Genomic DNA, 15,258 nt, shown 5'->3' on the forward strand with positions numbered 1-15,258 from the left:
CAATGAAATTGTAACTTTTGGGATAGAAATTTGCAAGTTGACATTATTTTCACAATGTTTGTTCTCTAAACAAGTAGAATGGCAAAATCAAAGAAAGTCCTAATTAATACTCCTCTGATGATGTTGAAGCTGAAACTCCAATATTTTGGCCACCTGATGCGAAGAGATGACTCATTTGAAAAGATCCTGATGCTGGGAAAGATTGAGAGCAGGAGGAGAAGGGGATGACAGAGGATGAGATGGTTGGATGGTGTAACCGACTCAACGGACATGGGTTTGGGTGGACTCCGGGAGTTGGTGATGGACAGGGAGGCCTGGAGGCTGTGGTTCATGGGGTTGCAAAGAGTCGAACACAACTGAGCGACTGAACTGAACTGAACTGATGAGTTAAAAACAATGATACTGAAAAGACATACCTTTATCATGGTAGTTTATTTCCAAGTTGGATAAATTTGGCTTAGTATGTGAATATGATGGGGGAAAAAAAAAAGTCTGAAGTACTCCTCAATTGTTACTATCTAGAAGGAATATGGGTTTCTGGAGTGTTCTGGGTCCTTGATTCTTTGAGGGTTCATCCATTTGTATATTTCCTATGTATACACTGCAAGAGGAAGTTATCCTAGGAAGGAGAAGTCTTGTTCCATACCATCAAACCTCCCACTATCAACCAGCCAAACTGCTGAGTATTTGAAATCCTGAACCCAGGAGGGACCTACTCTTTGCTAGATGCCAGAGTAAACAGATTTATTTGTCAGTTTAGCCAAGAATGAGTGGAATTAAGTGAAGATTTAAACTTCCTGAAGCAGAAGACCTGTTGAATTGGGAGTGGGCATTGGGCAATGACATTTCTCCCCTTCTGTTTTGGGAGAAGAGAATGGTGCCTGAAATCATTTCACTTCTTCTCACCTTGGTAACAAAATCCAGCCACATATCTTGGTGATTCTCCAAGTCCAGGACTTGTCCATGAGGTCTGGTCAGCGCTGAATCTGCCCTGGTCAGTGTACTTTTGGGTGTCTACTTCTCAATTTGCCTCTGTTTGCATTTCAAACGCTTCAGTTATTTAGTTAAAAAGTAGTCTGTTCCTTGTTCTTAGGCGGGCAGTGACCCCACTGAAACAGTTTGGAAATGCTGCATATATTTGTATCTCTCAGCTCCTGTCTCTGGGCTGAATTCTGTGTCCACTCTCTCTCACATACATGCAGAGGCATGGCTGTCTCTGGTCATGTTGTGGAATGTTTGGGGAATACATTTCTCCTTGTGCCTTTGGCCCTATTGAGGCACAAAGGGGGATGCCTTTGACACCTCCCACTCCAGTTCTCATATCTCCTACACACCGCAATAGAATGGAGATAAACACACTATTTATTCATACCAGAAGCACAAGGAATAAATGACTGACAGCTTTTAATTTGTTAACTATCCTTGAGGTCTCATTTTTTCAAAAAATTGAAGCATTCTTGATTTACAGAGATCCCATTTTTAAGACATGTACTTTTTTTTTAATAAGAAAAGTCTTGTTCATTTTGAAAGGCTTAGGAAATTAAAAAATGTATTGAAAAGAAAATTTAAATCACCTAGAATATCACTATCCAGGGATAACAAATGTGGTTAACATTTTGCTATATTTGCTTCCAGATATACACATACTTAAAAAAAAAAAAACTGAGATTCAACTGTTTTATTAACTTTTTAATTGTGGTTGAAGCCAATTTCAAGGGTGTAATTTCATGAATCAGTTGCTGCTGCTGCTGCTGCTGCTGCTGCTGCTAAGTCACTTCAGTTGTGTCCGACTCTGTGCGACCCCATAGACGGCAGCCCACCAGGCTCCCCCATCCCTGGGATTCTCCAGGCAAGAACACTGGAGTGGGTTGCCATTTCCTTCTCCAATGCATGAAAGTGAAAAGTGAAAGTGAAGTCGCTCAGTCGTGTCCAACTCTTAGCGACCCCACGGACTGCAGCCTACGAGGCTCCTCTCTCCATGGGATTTTCCAGGCAAGAGTACTGGAGTGGGGTGCCATTGCCTTCTCCGGAGATAGTAGTCTAGAGTTCTATTTTTACATAGGGTTAGGCTGTTCTATGGGCTTCCCGGGTAGCTCAGCTGGTAAAGAATCCACCTGTAAAGCTGGAGACCCCGGTTTGATTCCTGGGTAGGGAAGATCCCCTGGAGGAGAGCATGGCAAAACACTTCAGTATTCTTGCCTGGAGAATCCCCATGGACAGAGGATCCTGGCAGGCTACAGTTCATGGGATCGCAAAGAGTCGATATAGCTGAGTGACTAAGCACAGCACAGGCTGTTGTATATTCAGTCTCTTATGCTGTATTTGCATTCAAAACTTAATGGTGCTTCTTTGATGAACACTTGGAGACAACTTGATTGGAAAGTAACTACTGTTGTTGTCATCTCCATTTACCTAGAAGAACCTGAGAGTCAGAGAGGTTAAGTAACTTACCCAAGATCACACAGTAAGAAGAGCCTGGCTTTAAACTTCGGCAGCTTTCACTCTAGAAACCACCACCTTAGACTACCTCCCTTAGCCACTTAGAGACTGGAGTCACTCTGTCTTTGCCAGTATGTTAGCCAGTAAGAATTTAAAATGCAACCTCTCCATCAGCAGAATTTACATTTTGACAGCTACTTCTATTCCCGAGTAAGGCAATCCATTCTATATAACCTAACTCAACTTTTATCTTCTCAGTGAAACTTAACTCCATTCATCCCATTAAAAAAAATTAATTTATTAAAAAAAATTTTGGCTGCACTGGGTCTTTGTTGCTGCATGCAGACTTTCTCTAGTTGTGCCTCACAGGCTTCTCATTGCTGTGGCTTCTCTCTGTTGTGGAGAAGCCACCTGTGCACCTGTGGGCTCTAGGTGCACAGGCTTCAGTAAGTGCAGTACGTGGGCTCAGTAGTTGTGAATTACTGGCTCTCCAGCCCATGGGCTTCAGTAGTTGTGGTGCATGGGCTTACTTGCCCCAAGGCGTGTGGGATCTTCCTGGACTTCAGAGATCGAGCCCACATCCCCTCCGTTGACAGGCAGATTCTTAACCACCGGACAATCAGGGAAGTCCCCCATTTCCCTTTGAAATATCCAATGTGAAACCATTTGCCTCAGATTGGGACTTGAACCCATGTGCTGGGACTCGAACCCGGCCAAAACCCAGTTCAGGACTCAAACCCATGTGACCAGGACTTGAACCCAGCTAAATCCCATGGTACCTGGTTTCAGGACATGATGAAATTCAGGTTCTTAATATCTGCTCGCAGAAAGAATTCAGTGAGAGACAAAGTGATAGGTAAGAAGTGGATTTATTCAGATTCGGAGAGGATTACACTCCACAGACAGAATGTGGGCCATCGCAGAGGGTGAGTGTGGGGGCCCTGAAATGTGGAATGGTTAGCTTTTATGGGCTGGGTAATTTCATAGACAAATGAGTGGGAGGATTATTCCAACTATTTTGGGGAAGGAGTGGAGATTTTTAGGAGTTGGGTCCCTGCTCACTTTTTGGTCTTTTGATAGTGCCTTGGAACTGTCATGGCCCCTCTGGGTGTGTCATTTAGCTTGCTGACTGAGGCCCAAGGTCTAGTCAAAGTGGACTTGTCCGCCATCTTGGATCCATTTGGTTCTAATTGGTTTATGTTGTATCCTTGGGTTAGACTTTCCTGGTGGCTCAGACGGTAAAGCATCTGCCTACAATGCCGGAGACCCTTGGGTTATGCCATTCTTTTAAAAGTTGTGCCCTGCCCCCTTCCCTCCTGTTTCAAATTGACTGTAGAATATGAAGGATTGAATCTCTGAGAGGAAAATGGAAAGTGTTGTGACACCCACTGTACACACACCCAGAAGTCAGACTGCCTGGGTTTGGTTCTCAGCTCCCTCACTCAGTAGTTACAGACCTTGGGCTGACCTCTGAATTGATCTAAGCCTCCATTTCCAAATCTGTAAATGGGGATGATGGTACAATACTACCTGTCTTATGAAGCTTAAAGATTCAAATATCAGCCATAAAGCACTTGCAAATGCCAAGGCAGATGGTAAGTTCTCAAGGTCAATTAAAACAGAAATACTCTAAGAAGATTCTCTCCTATAGCTTTAACTAACGAACTGTGGAAGTGGGAATTTAATTGTCAATAGTCTGGGCTGGAAAGGGAGGGGAGAACAATCCTACAGAGTACTCTTTTTCAAAAAATTGTCTGGGGCAAGTGAAGACTTCTCAAAGAAGTTGACAGAAAGTGGCATTGCCACCCATCTGGCTCCCTCCCCACACATACTTCCCACTCACTTGAGATCCTCCGATGATTACAAGGGAAAAGACTGAATAAGATTTCATTTTTACTGATTGAGTTGAACAATTGGTCTTTGTAAATCCAAGTAAATACACAACACATTAAGGACTTCAAATCTTCAAATCCTATTTTATTTGTCTTCTGTGGGTCACTGTACTTGAAATAAGTAGAAGCCAGATAAATAGGCATCCACTAGAGGAACAATACAGGGATGCCCAGCCTTTTGTTTGCTGAAATAATTGCATATCAAGGGCTTTATCCTCTACTTTAGTACAAAGCACAAAAGAATAATTTAAATTTCCAATTTAACAAAATAAAAGAGATCCGCACCCCCAGCACAGTTTATTCTGTCTTGGTGGCATCTCCCCATCCAGGGAGGATGTGGCACAAGGAGAGAAAGAATTGGCTTGCTCTAGCAGTGCCACAGCCTCTGGAATCCCTGGGTGGCCAGGGCAAGGTCTCTGGACCCCTGCCTCATGACTTCAGGAGGGTGGTGAGAGCGTGGGTGCAGGTGCACCTGCGTGAATCGGGGTGGAATTTGTGGAAGTTCTTATCTGATTGCCTCTGTTTTCTAATGAATTAGAGAAGCAAAGTCAAGTGCTGAAAAGGGGGATGGGGACTTGTGGTTTGCAGTGAGGGGCAGAAGCATGGAAGAATTCTCAGTATGGGTGGAAGAGTGAGTGGACTAGCAATGGGAGCCACTGATGTTCACGGTCATGACTTGACAGTGATTAGTCGGTGTGGTTATATTTTTCTCTAGCCCCTTTCAGATCTCAGTGTATAGGGACAGAACAGGCAGAGACCTGATTTTAACTGAGAAATGTATGTTTTAGCCAAGTGAGTCTGACAAAGTGAGAAAAGGCCAGGGGATTGGGCAAGCGGGAGCAAGGATTACAGTGGGCAGGGAACCCAAGCCTCTGTTCACTGTCCCTCCTCCTCCCCCATGCCGCATCCTCACTTGGAGAATGGAATGCTTGAAAGCTGAGATTTTGAGGGGTTTTAGTGATTGGTAATGACAAGGTCTAGGGTCTGGGGTGAGACCATAGGAGAGGCTGGTGGAGTGGCATAGAGACCAAGCTCATCAGAGGCGAGAAAATCAAGGAAATGCATGAACAGGATATTGGAAGGGTCAACAATAGATACCAGAATCACCAGTAATTAGGACTGATCTGGTACTGCAGAGAAGAACAGTAAGCCAGGAACTAAGTATTCAAGGAATAAAAGGGGTGATGCTGGGAAAAGGACTGTGACAACAAAAGGTGGTGGGTGGTCTAGTCTGAGAACACAAGATTCAGAGCTGCAGAGGTTTTACAGAGGAAGAGAGGAGAATGGTCTGGAAGAAAGGATAGATACTCCCTCTCCAGAGGATGGAGAGAGTGTAGTTTTTACTGGGGGGAATCTTTAGGACAAGTCTCATTCTCAGGGCAAAGCCAGGATTCTGTTAAAAAGGTCCCTTTAGAAATTCAGCCAACAGAGTAAAGGGGTAGAGAACGATACATAGTAACCCTAGAACAGAGTGGGATAAACATGCTGTTGTAACTACTCAGAGACCAGGCAGGTGGGAGGGTTCTGGGTAGAAGGTGACTGTTGATCTGAGTCTAAGGGATGGGTACGAGTTCTCCAGGCAGATGAGGAGGAAGGAAGGCGAAAAAAAGAGCCCAGACAAAGGCTTGGGGGCACGGTTGGATGTGGGGAACAGAAAATAGGCTGGTGAGAATAGAGGAGGAGGGATGTGGGGCTGGAGAGTCTGAGGCAGGGGTCCCATCATGAAGGGCCCTGAACGCCATATTTGGAGGCTGAACTTTTCTTGAAAGTGGTTATGTGCTGTTGAAGGAGTATAAGCAGGACAGTGGCTGGATTTTTAAATATTAGTAGTATTGAATTCAGTAAAGCAACCATTTGTTTTTTTTTTTAATGTGTGTATCTATGAATACAGATATCTATTTATCTATATAATCCCAGATATGAAGCTGATTCCAACTGTTCCATACCAGATTGTTGGCATCTTGGACTCAACCAAATACTAAAGATTTAAGGCAGAGGCCAGAGCATTAAGTGTCTTGGGGAAGGGCCTAAAGACTCCCAGGGATTAGGAGTCTTAGGTTTTCAATGACTAGTTTATTGCCTAGGACAAAGTACTTAACTTCTCTGACTCTGCTTCTTATCAGTAAAATGGGATTAATAGTCCCTATTTGAAGGTTTGTGTGTGGATTAAATGAAATCATGCAGTAATGTACTCAGCAGACTGACTGTCACATGATAATTGCTCAGTAAATATTAGCTGTTGTTTTAATGATGTGTGAACTTCAAGTCCACACATGTACCTACATTACTTCATCTTGGGTTTGACTGCACATTGCAATGACCTAGTTCTACTTTTAAAAAATAGGCAGGGGCCTCCCTGGTGGTTCAGTGATTGAGAATCTTCCTGCCAGTGTACGGTTTGATCCTTGGTCCAGAAAGATCCCACTTGCCCCAGAGAAGCTAAGCCTGAGCTCCACAACTACAGAAGCTTGCGCACCGAGAGCCGGTGCTCTGTAACAAGAGAAGCCACCACAATGAGAAGCCCGAGCACCACAATGAAAAGTAGCCTCTGCTCGATGCAACTAGAAAACGCTGCAGGCAGCAATGAAGAAAGACTCAGGGCAGCCAAAAATAAGTACCTAATTAAAAAACAAACAACCAGTATAACCTGGTTCCACTCCAGGGATTATGATGAATTTTGTCAAGGGTACAGCCTAGGTATTTTTATAAACTCCCCAAGGTGATTTTAATGTGCAATAAAGTTGAGTGCTGTTGCTTCTCAGGGGCAAGACCTTGTACCAGCATCAGTAGCATCACCTGGGAATTAGTTTGAAAGGCAAAATTTCCCTGATCTGTTGAATCAGAAACTCTGGGGGTGAAACAGCAATCTGTGTTTAAAGAAGCTCCCCAGGTGATTCTCATCACACTCAAGTTCTCATAAGTCCTGATCCAGGGCTAGCGGTTCAGCGTGGTCATTTCAGCTGTTGACCTCACTTACATTGACCCAACAGGTCTTTCCAATTCTCCCCTTCCATTTCCTAGGCATTCCCTCACCTGCCTTCCTTTTTTTCCTTCCCCTCTTAACAAGAGGTTAGATTTAGGGTTGAGGTTTCTTTTCTTTCGCTTATTTAATTTTATGTATTTTATTTTTATTCTATCAGGTACTCTTGCATTCTCCAAACAAAATGCTGATGTTGGGAAAATGGAGGAAATTTCCCCAACATTTCCTGGAGCTTAATAAGGAAAATACAGTTCCTAAGCCCACGGAATTCCCAGTTGTCATATTGATTTATAATAAATGTATGTTTGGTCTTTGTCCCCACTTCTGGCACAGACCTCCAAAATTGGAATTTCCCTTGGAATTTTCTGTGATGAGAGCATTAAAAGTGTCTTTTGTTGTGTTAATGGTGGCTTCTGGACAACAGGAGGCTGGTTGCTAGGAGACCCAATCGTGTGATTACAACTTAGAGTTCCACCCCCTGACCTCAGAGCAGGGCAGAGGGGATGGTCAATGAGTTCGGTCTCCAGTGGCCAATGATGTAGTCAGGTGGACCTACATAATGAAGTGGCCTTAAAAGCCCAGGAGGCCTGGGTTCAGAGAACTTCCCGGGGAAGATGGGGGCCCTGGAAGGGTGTTGAACCTGGAGAGGACATGGATGCTTTCCCCCGCCCACCCTCCACCCGTCTTTTCAGGGAGTCTGGTAAGTAAAATGTTCTTTTGAGTTTTATGAGCCCCTCTAGCGTATTAATTGAACCTAAGCAGGGGGTCTTTGAAACCTCCAATTATTGCTGGTCAGTCTTAAACCTGGGCTTTCCATTGGTGTCTGAAGTGGGGAGCAGTCTTGTGGGACTGAGCCCTTAAGTTGTGGGATATGATGCTCTGGGTAAACAGTATCAGATTTGAGTTGAATTGTAGGACATCCAGGTGGTGCTGGAGAATTGCTTGGTGTGGGAAAGGACCCACAACACATTGGAAGTGGAGTCAGAAATTTACCTGCATTAAAAATAAAAGTGGCTACCTGGATGGAAGGGAGGTTTGGGGGAGAATGAATACAGGTACATGAGTTTGAGTAAACTCCGGGAGTTGGTGATGGACAGGGAGGCCTGGTGTGCTGCAGTTCATGGGGTCGCAGAGTCGGACACGACTGAGCGACTGAACTGAATACATGTGTATGTGTGGCTGAATCCCTTCGATGTTCACCTGAAACTATCACAACACTGTTTGTTAATTGGCCATGCAGCTGCTGCTGCTGCTAAGTTGCTTCAGTCGTGTCCGACTCTGTGCGACCCCATAGACATACCCCAATACAAAATAAAAATGTAAACAAAAAAAGTGGCTAAACTGTGCCTGCCTCGGGCAGACTTCTGCAGGGTGATTTAAGTCCTAGGCTTGCCTGTTTTATATCCTCCTCCTTCCTGTAATTTTGTACTCTCTGCTCTGCCCATGTGAAAATCTATTCTTACGTTTGGCCCTACCTCAGCCATCCATAAGTTAGTTTCAGCTACTCTGAGAATAAGCCATGTTTGCTTACCAGACTGCATGCACCCGAGGAAAGGGGCTGTGTCTTTATTTCTTCCCATGCACACACTTCTCCAGTTCAGACTCCTGTAATAACATGCCACTTATATTTTTCAATTGTTTAATTGAAGTATTGTTACTTTACAATGTTTTAGTTTCTGCTGTATAGCAAGGTGAATCAGCTATTGTAGTTGTTCTGTTGCTAAGTTGTGTCCGATTCTTTGAATCCTGTTGGCTATAGTGTGCCAGGCTTCCCTGTCCTTCACTATCTCCTGGAGTTTGCTCAAATTCATGTGCATTGAGTCAGTGATGCTTTCCAACCATCTTGTCCTCTACCATCCTCTCCTCCTTTTGCCTTCAATCTTTCCCAGCAGCAGGGTCTTTTCCAGTGATTCGGCTCTTCACCTCAGGGGCCAAAGTATTGGGGCTTATACATATATCCCCTTCCTCTTGAACCCACCCCCACCCCCATCCCACTCCTCTAGACCATCACAGAGCTCACAGCTGAGCTCCCTGTGCTATGCAGCAGCTTCCTACTAGTTGTCTGTTTTACACATTGTAGTATATATATGTCAGTGCTACTCTCTTATTTGTTTCAGCCACTCCTTCCCCCACTGTGTCTACAAGTCCATGCTCTATGTCTGTTTCTCTATTCCTGCCCTGCAGATAGGTTCATTAGTAGCATTTTTCTAGGTTCCCTATATGCATTAATATACAATACTTGCTTTTCTCTTTCTGACTTACTTCAGTCTGTGCGGACAGACTCTAGGTCCATCCACATCACAGCAAATAACCCAATTTTGTTCCTTTTTATAGCTGAGTAATATTGTATTGCTTATATGTATCACTTCTTTATCTATTCCTCTATCAATGGACATTTAGGTTGCTGCCATGTCCTGGCTATTGTAAATAGTGCTACAATAAACACCCCCGGTGGCTCAGTGGTAAATAATCTGCCTACCAAAGCAGGAGATGAGGGTTTGATCCCTGGGTGGGGAAGATCCTCTGGAGAAGGAAATGGCACCAGTATTCTTGCCTGGAAAATTCCATGGACAGTGGAGCCTGGTAGGCTACAGTCCATGGATTGCAAAGAGTCAGACATGACTGAGCAGCTGAGCATGCATGAACATTGGGGTACATGTCTTTTTGAATTATGTTTTTCTCATCCACTTGCATTTTTAAGTGCTGAGCAGCAGTGGCTTTGGCACCACAGAAGAAGGTTTGTCTGCAGCCAGCTAGCCGTGTAACCTTGAACAAAATCATGGAACATTTTGGCACCTCAGTTTTGTCATCTATAAAATGGGCTTGATGATGGTTAACATCATACAGTTATGAAGACTATATAAGATGATGCATGAAAAGTGCATTGGTCAATACTGAGGGTATTCACTGAGAGCACTCAATGAATGGTATGTATTAATCGTTATTTATTAAATTTCACTTCTGCTATGGAAGGATAGGTTTCAGCCAGGGCAATATGATAAAATGAATGTCAGACGCTAGTGAGCTGTTGGGAAGCTTTTGGACAGAGTGTTTTCCCTGAGTTACAATTCCTACTCTGACAACCCCCTTTCTAGGCAGCCCAGAACTCTCCTCCACCAATGTCTCCAGAAACACCCGTTGCTGAGCCCATCTTATGCTTTCCTGTGGGCTCACCAGTGCTGGTGCGAAAACTGCCTGGTGTGTGTGTGCCTATGTGCTAAGTCACTTCAGTCATGTCCAACTCTTTTCGACCTTATGGACTATAGCCCGCCAGGCTCCGAAGCTGCCTGGAGCAAGTCTTAAATCTTTTCAGGGAGTTTAATACCTTGCAAAAGCCTCAAGCCTATTTTAATTGAATTATTTCATTCAATGTCAGGCTTAAAGAGCACCCTACAGAGACTCAACTCTGAATGAATGCATTAAGAAATCAAATAGTATAGATGATGGCATAATCCTCCAGGCAGATATAAATAGAATCTCCTCTGTTGCCCTTTCATTTCCTTGCATTAGTTAATAAACACACTTTTATAGCATCTTTTTTTTTTTTCTCCCCCTAATATTCTTTAGTTGCCTTAGTACAAAAGAGAACAGAATTCATAATAAAAAATATATTGGGGAGAATTTACTATCTGGATTTTCAGGGCTGGAAGGGATTTTCTACATTATATATATATATATGAAACTTATAATTAATACACATAATTTACCTGGTGTGGGGCAGAGATCTAGAGGAGGAGATGACTTGGCCAAGGTCACAGAGCTTCACCTCCAATGAACTCAGCTTGAAAAAGACATAATCTTTGTTCTGGATGAGTATTGGGAGCCATAGAAAAACTTGGTGTGGAAAAATGAGTAGATCAGGGCAGAGGTTAAGCGGGAGGGGTGCACAATCTGGTCTCAGATTACTGGGGGGTTGAATCCTAGTCCATCTCATGATTGGGCAAGTGATTTAAAATCACCATTGCTGAGGTGTAAGTTTCCTTTCCCCCAAGTAGGGGTAATAACACTACCTACCCCAGAGTGCTGCTGAGTCCAGCTACAGTTCACTAAAACAGAATACTGTACCTCAATACATATTAGCTGTTATTGTTGTTAACTTTTTTTTTTTTTAAAGCTCTTATTGGGATGGTAATGGGAAGGTTCTCCATCTTTAGTGCTTTATGGCTCCTTGTAATGAGTCAGTTTCTGGCCCCTAAAAAGAAAGTCCCAGTGGTCCTTAATTTAAGGGCTGATTTCTCTGCTAATGAGAGTAGGTAGAAGAAGGGCAGGTATGAAGGGTCAGCTCCATCAGAGAGGGCTGAAAACAATGCCATTTGATCCTCTGAGACTATCAAAGTGAATTTAAGAGCTTAAGAAACATGGGAGCTCCGTGAAAGGAGGTGTGAGTAACAAAAATAAAATGTTACCAAGTACGTTAACATCCATTGTCTCACTTGATTCTCAATTATATATGATTATATATTCTATAGATTCTATGTAGTAAGCCATTAACTCTCTTGAATAAACAAATGAATAGTTGGATAGGCATTATTGTCCTATTTGAATGAGGAAATGGAAACATACTCTTTGCTAGGTAACAGACTTCCCTGACATTTAGTAGCTGAAAGCAACAATGACTCCTTAAAAAAAATTTTTTTTTATTGATTTACAATGTTGTGTTAATTTCTGGTATGCAGCAAGGTGATTCAGTTATACATATATATATATGTTTTCCATTACAGTTTATCACAGGATATTGAATATAGTTCCCAGTGCTATACAGTAGGATCTTATTTATCAATCCTGTATACACTAGTTGGCATCTACTAACCTCAAACTCCCATTCCATTCCTCCCTTCCACCCCCGCACTTGGCAACCACAAATCTATTCTCTACAACTGTGAATCTATTTCTATTTCACCAGGAAGTTTATTTGTAACGACTTCTTCATGATTCTGTAGTTTGGCAGGGTGGCTCCTCTGCTGGTTTTGCCCAGGTTCAAGATGCTGGAGGTTCCATTGGATTGGAGGGTCCAAGAGACCTTAGTGGTGTATGTGGCAGTTGGTGTTAGCTATGGGCTATGATGCCTTGCTTCTCCCCCACGTGGCTTCCCCTCCTCCACAGAGTAGATGAGCGTCCTCAATTGGAGGTCTCAGGAAAGGAGTCCAAGATGGTGAAGACAGAAGCTGCAAGGCTGTTGCTTCTACCACATTTTATTTGTCAAAGCAAGTCTCAAGGCCAGCAAAGATCCTAAGGTTGGAGAAACTCCCTCTGTTGATGAGAAAAGCTGTAAAAGCGTAGTTATATTTATTAGGAGATTAGCAAATTTAATCCTTTACTAGCACTTGGTCAAGGTCCCAGAGTTCATACGAGCCAGGGCCATAACTTGAATGAGGCTTCTGTAACTCCAGGGTTTGTGGCCTTTCTCCTGAAGCATGATCACATTTGTGGTATGAGTAAACATAACTCAGGGGTAAGGCAAAGGCTTTTTGCCCTTAGACATCTTAGGACATTGGGGACCTGATGTGTCTGAAAAATGTCATAATCCTGAAACACTGTGGTTTGGACATAACATAATTCTTTATTTGTAAACTGTACAAAAATAAAATATTTTTAGGTAGTATAATTCAGAGTAGGCTCTTTAAAATGAGAACAGAGTGGCTGGCCCTTCCAGGAGAACTAATGTACTTTTATGGCTTAAATTAAGAAACATTCACTCTCTGTTATTCATAGAAATACAGATCTAGGAAAATAAACTCTTTAAAAAATGAAGTATGAGGAAAGGCCATGTGGTTCCTAAGCATTCAGCTGAAGCTTGAGAAGATGAAACAAGGGAGATTGAAGACAAAAAGATCAAATTTCAAGCCAGCAGAGGCTCCTCTAAAACCTTAGAAGAGAGTAGTCTGTTGAATAGAAGCCTTGTAGGAGAATCTGCTTAAACAGAGTCCCAAACCATAGTGATCTGTTATGAGCAGTAGAAGAAAATGATTCACAAAATGATTTGTTATACTTTTTTTTTCCCTCCTGATGCTTGTGATGGTGCAAACTTTAGAACTTTACTGTGATTCCCCAAACATACTTAATGGCACTCAAAATGGTTTCTTGGAGGAGAAAAGAGTAACATATAAATGCCTGGTCTCCCATTCCTGGCTGCTAAGGAGAAGGAGATTGGTGCTCAGCTGCCTGCCTCTGCAGTGCTGACTGAGGCAGCGGACAGAGCCTCGGGACAGAACAAAGTGCCAGGAGGTGTGCCACTCTGCAGGAGAAGGGCCCTAGGCTACCAGCGAGAAAGGACCTGGATGGGACGCACCTGAGAGGCTGTGAGGGAGGAGAGGACACCTTTGGAGAGAAGGAGGTGTGGATCGTCTGGGAAGATTTTTAGGAAGTTCAATGTTGTTCTCTAATGGGGAGTGCAATTTCTCTTTTGTGCTTAAGGACACCTCTAAATTCTTTGATCCTTGAGACTCCTGGGGTGTGTTTATTTTGAACATAACCCCACAGAGAGGAGCAGGAATTGGAAGACCTAGTTCCATTTGGGTTATGCTCCATATGGGTTATGGCCTCCCCACCCCATCCCTCTGGGTTGTCCCAGGGCCCTGACTTTGGGTGCTCTGCTTCATGCATTGAACTGGCACTGGTCCATGCTCGTTTGCTCAGTCATGTCTGACTCTCTGTGACTCCATGGACTGTAGCCCACTGGGCTCCTCTGTCCGTGGGTTTTTCCAGACAAGAATGCTGAAATGGGTTGCCATTTCCTTCTTCGGGGATCTTCCCGACCCAGGGATCTAACCCTTGTCTCTTGTATCTCCTGTGTTGGCAAGTGGATTCTTTACCACTGTGCCACATGGAAAGCGCTTGGGTTACGCTAGCTTTCTTTTAATCACATTTTCCAGGCATTTTCACCTTTATAATCATGATTTTTTTTTCCCCAGATGGTGGGGGTTTACCAATCCTATAGTTTTTTGTTTTTTTTTTTCTTCCCTAATTTTGTTGTTGGGATGTTTTAGTAGTGTTGAGTTCTGGTCTCTGTATACAAGGCTCTTGATGAGAAGTGCTCCCTGGCCAATAGTGAGAGTTCAAGATATTGCTGATCCAGCAGCAGGCTTGTTCAGGGCCCAGCGCAGGCTGCTGTGAACTGCACATCTGAGCATTGGCCTGGTTTCTCTAGCCCAATATTGCAAGTAATCTAGCAACCATGTTACTGCCCCAGAGTCACCCTGGCATTGGAGCCAGCAGGCATTAAAGTCATGGTCATTTGTATTCCTAGGTGTTTCTAGACAAGCTTTGTTACTCATGAGAGTCAATTGTCATCTTGTTTCATTTTCCACTTCCTGCTCTTTCATGTTCTTTTTCTGGCTCTGGAAAGGGCATCTGAGTAGCCGGATATTTGGATTAAGATGAAAAAACAAGAGGCTTCCCTGGAGTGCTGTCAAAGCCATAATGATGATAATGAGAGCACATATATATATAGGTTCATTGACTCTCTTTTTTTTTTCCCCCTTTTAAATTAATTTATTTATTTTGTGTGCTTAGTCACTCAGTCATGTCTGACTCTTTGCGACTGCATGAACTGTAGCCCACCAGGCTCCTCTGTCCATGGGGATTCTCCAGGCAAGAATACTGGAGTGGGTTGCCATGCCCTCCTTCAGAGGATCTTCCTAACCCAGGGATCGAGCCCAGGTCTCCCACATTGTGGGCAGATTCTTTACTGTTTGAGCCACCAGGGAAGCCCCGAAATACAGTCCATGGAATTCTCCAGGCCAGAATACTGGAGTGGGTAGCCTTTCCCTTCTCCAGGAGATCTTCCCAACCCAGGGATCGAACCCAGGTTTCCCGCATTGCAGGCGGATTCTTTACCACCTGAGCTATCAGGGAAGCTCTTATTTATTTTAATTGGAGGCTAATTACTTTACAATATTGTGATGGTTTTTGCCATACATTGACATGAATCAGCCACGGGTGTACATG

General features: G+C 43.5%; 1 long non-coding RNA gene across 1 annotated transcript in view; it reads left to right on the top strand.

The window, feature by feature from the left end:
• LOC139184217 (uncharacterized) overlaps window positions 1–15,258 on the top strand; it is a 181,977-nt gene that overhangs the window by 57,254 nt on the left and 109,465 nt on the right. Inside the window, exon 1 of the long non-coding RNA XR_011567786.1 lies at window positions 1–8,011. This exon is cut by the window's left edge and continues 57,254 nt beyond it. This is a non-coding gene — a long non-coding RNA (uncharacterized lncRNA). The remainder of the gene's footprint in view (window positions 8,012–15,258) is intronic.

This window comes from Bos indicus, chromosome 7 (assembly GCF_029378745.1).
Source record: "Bos indicus isolate NIAB-ARS_2022 breed Sahiwal x Tharparkar chromosome 7, NIAB-ARS_B.indTharparkar_mat_pri_1.0, whole genome shotgun sequence".
NCBI classification, from domain to species: domain Eukaryota; kingdom Metazoa; phylum Chordata; class Mammalia; order Artiodactyla; family Bovidae; genus Bos; species Bos indicus.